The sequence below is a fragment of the Danio rerio genome, chromosome 8, assembly GCF_052040795.2.
Source record: "Danio rerio strain M-AB ecotype USA chromosome 8, GRCz13ab, whole genome shotgun sequence".
Lineage (NCBI taxonomy): Eukaryota > Metazoa > Chordata > Actinopteri > Cypriniformes > Danionidae > Danio > Danio rerio.
In genome coordinates this window covers 62,090,917-62,095,000 of record NC_141028.1, presented here as the reverse complement: position 1 = coordinate 62,095,000, position 4,084 = coordinate 62,090,917, and the positions used below count along the sequence as shown (strand labels likewise).

General features: G+C 44.2%; 1 protein-coding gene across 2 annotated transcripts in view; it reads right to left on the bottom strand.

Annotated features, from left to right (window-relative positions):
- Positions 1-1,455, bottom strand: part of prickle2a (prickle homolog 2a) — a 24,020-nt gene extending 22,565 nt beyond the window's left edge. The window contains exon 1 of one of the 2 annotated variants that reach the window (XM_087263900.1): positions 1,300-1,455. The gene's annotated coding sequence lies outside the window, so the exon portion shown is untranslated. The remainder of the gene's footprint in view (positions 1-1,299) is intronic. The other variant, NM_001077783.3, reaches the window with a different exon arrangement.
- Positions 1,456-4,084: the final 2,629 nt, after the last annotated feature.

Genomic DNA, 4,084 nt, shown 5'->3' with positions numbered 1-4,084 from the left:
TGCAGAGAGATGATGGAGCGCTGAGGGGGTCTGATCAGAGGAACACACACTCCACAGCTGCTGGACTACTGACGTCTGCAGCACAGCCCATCTAGAAACCACCTGCGGTCACCTGTGAGATATGCCGAGCAGACGGACACAACCACAGCAGCAGCAGCAGTTGAACACACACACACACACACACACACACAGACAGACAGACAGACACACACACACACACACACACACACACACACACAGACAGACAGACAGACACACACACACACACACACACACACACACACACACACAGAGCGCTTCTGTTCGAGATGATGGAGGAGGAGAACAGCAGCTCATTTAACACTCGCTCTGTGTGCCGCTCTCACAGCATCTCTGCCTCACACACACACACCAACACACACACACACACTCACACTCACACTCACATTCTGCTCCTGCACAAGCTGAAGCATCTCTCACACACCACCCACTCCATCACTGAGTTGCACAGGCATGAACACACACACACACACACACACACTCACACACACACCCTCCAAGAGCTGCGCACCACACACACCATCTGCACACAAACACACCTGAAATACATGAATATGTGCAGTCTGACAAAACACACATCACACTACATCATAATGCATATTCTCTCTCTCTCTCACACACACACACACACACACACCCTTATGAAATGAGTCCTGGCTGTGGTGCAGATGAGGCGTCAGGAGCGCTGCTGTTCTCCAGAGTTGGGTTACCCTGAGCCTGATCTGTGTGTTAAACTGTGCTAAATCAAGTCAAACACGGAGTTCAGCTATGTGTGTGTGTGTGTGTGTGTGTGTGTGTGTGTGTGTGTGTGTGTGTGTGTGTAGGCTTTCCACACGGTTTGCTCCATCTTAACACACAACTACTGACCACACCTAAATTCAAACCAGTGCAAAGTAAACAAGAAATACCCTAACACACACACACACACACACACACACACACACACACACACACACACACGCACACACACACACACACACACAGACACACACACACACGCGCGCGCACACACTCCGTTTAAAGCTCCGTTTAACTGCGCAATATCCTCTGTACAGCAGCAGCAGTGTGAATGGGTTACAGCAGTCTGATCAGTCGAGCAGCTCACACGAACACAACAATACAAACAAGACCCGATCCGTAATTAATGACAAGTATTACATAACACACACACACACACACACACACACGCAGTGTTTCAGTCATCTCCCTGCCTCTACTCTCTCTCTCTCTGCAGTAATGTTCATCAGGGTTTGCTCTTGCCTTGTTGTTGTCTTCCTCTGTGTCGCAGGCTGGAGCTGGAGCTGGAGCTGGAGCTCTTCCTACCGTTTGTCTTCTGCTGATCTGCTGTATGTGCATGTGTGTGTGTGCGTGTGCGTGTTTGTGTTCGGGATTGTGTGGAAATCAGTCTGATGATGTGAAGTGTGTGTGCTGTAAGATGCTTTCATTTTCCGCCTGTAGAGTGCGTCATCAGCGCTCAGCCAATCACAGGCCGCCAATCGCGATCTAATAACAATTTACAAAAGCAGCAAACTAAAGTGGAGAAACCGAGAGAGGCTCCACAAACACAAGGACAGCGCTCAACACGTTTATTATTTGTTATTTACACTAATCAAGCACTAGTTAAAACACATTCTTCATTTCAGTTTAATATCATTTGTTTTATTGTGATATATATTAAGTTAAAACACAGTGAATATAGATGTGCTTGATTAAAAGCTCTTAGAACATTTCAAATGTTAAGCTTCCTCACACACTATGAGACTAATTTAAGCCCAATATCTCATTTATTTAAAAAAAATATCAGTCATCACCATTAACCAGGGTAGTGTGTAGAGGAAGCAGGCCGGTGGTGCGGAGCTGTCAGCGGTGGATCATCATGCCTAGCTCAGACTGTAGTGTTCTGAGAACAGTGCTGGATCTGATCTGCGTGACATCAGACCGCTGACAGCAGAGATAATCAGAATGAATAATGCTATCGTGCAGGAGCTGGCCAGGTGTGACAGACATGCATTTAAAGGCTTTCTACGACTTGGCTGACTCAGATTTGTGATCTGAAATAGATGTTAGCGTCTCATGATGGAGTGTTGATCTTCTGGGTTGATCTTCTGATGTAACCAGGTATTTATGAGGCATCAACATGACAGAGAAGCGCAGGTGAGTTCAGACTTTAATCAATACACTTCTGACAATTAGACTGCATTTGTGTGACACACACTTCCCTTCATTTCTTTCCTCCATGAGGATTCTGCATCTGTCAGCTGTTCTCCATGTTCATCCATGCTCACGACACCACTGAGTTTATCTGAAAACCACATGGAGACACGGTTCTGTGATGTAGGCGAATTCTGGAGTAATCTGCCTCATCAGTGCAGTGAAATCTTTTTATAACCGCAAGCATCAGATTTAAGGTCTGTAACTGCGTTTAAAAAGCAGATGTGTCCAAATCTATCTATCCATCTAACTGTCAGATGACATCACTGTTGACAGAGTGTGTGTGTGTGTGTGTGTGTGTGTGTGTGTGTGTGTGTGTGTGTGTGTGTGTGTGTGTGTGTGTGTGTGTAATCGATCAGTGTTTTTCGTCTGTGTCGCCACTAGAGGGCGCTGTTTCTGCAGTCCTCTATCTGCGCTCTATTGTACGGCTGTAGTGTAGACTCAAGCTCAAACACATTATTTCAGCGAAGACCATCTTTTGGGAAGCTGGGGGGACATTTTCTTTGTCAAAATAAAAAAAACATTTAATCATCTTCAGTCTTCTGTCTGTTTAGTTAAGGTAGCGACAGAATAACTTACAACACCTTACAACAATAACATACAACTGTTAGCTTTTCTGTAAAGGAGTTTTCTCAGTTGGAACCTAGTTCTTTCTGATTTATATGTAAAAGCCTGATATATGTATATATATATTTATATTATGTGTGTGTAGAAAATAAAGTGAACATGAAAAGTGTTTGCTGTTTGCTTCTTTTCTTTACATTTCTCCAGGACACAGGCCAGGCTTACTGTATTTTAAATGAAAAGCCTAATTATTAATATTACTTAATATAAAAATCAGATTAGCAAATGATCCCCAACACAAACAGAGGTTTGAACAAGATAATTTCATGTCACGATGGAAAACTTACAGAAGCTTTGATTAGACTGAAGTTTCATGTAGAGGTGCATGTAGAGCAGGGCCAGTCTCTTTTAAGACAAGAACTTCATTCATTCATTCATTTTCAGCTCAGTCCCTTTATTAATCAGGGGTCACCACAGCGGAAAGGTCCACCAACTTATCCATCACATGTTTTATGCAATGTATGCCCTTCTAGCCGCAACCCAACACTGGGAAACACCCACACATTCTTGCACGAGAGTCATTCTTGCAAGGGAGTCTCCACACGCAACTGGCAATTTAGTAAGGAGGTGGTATTTAATTAGAAATGTCTGCCAGATTAGTCCAGTATCTTCAGTGTCGGTGATAGCAAAAGCTTCTGAACATCTTTGAGTGACAGATTATAGTGATGCCCTGTAGGAGAAGTCCTACGTCTGAGCCCTGGCGAACCCCTGTGCTGAGATGCTGGCACTCGGACACCTGCAGGACCACCCGGAGCGGAAAGACTCGGACCACTTCATTTGTCCTGAAGGTTTTCTAGAGGATCTGAGGGTTCAGCATGTCAGAAGCAGCACACGGTATATTTGGTTTAGTGAGAGGCCCTGCAGGGCTACACCATGAATTGAGCAAAGCAATGTCATTTAAGTGAGCTTTAATCTAGATCTTCACCATTACTCACAACATATCACACCTAACAATGATTAATTAACTCAATAAAAGCAGCACATATTCCTGGCAGAGCTCATCAGATTGAACGCTAGTGCATAGAGATCTTGTCCAATCATGAGGCCAGTGTGTGCCAGGTTTGCTCTTTCTGTTTGGAAGTGGTGTCCTGTTAAACATAAGATGTTTGAAACATGTCAAATCTAAACTCCCCAAATGCTGCCGCATTAAACTGATAGAGAACATGCTGCTGTCCCTGTGTTATTGTTCAGATTGTGTGAATACTGAGAT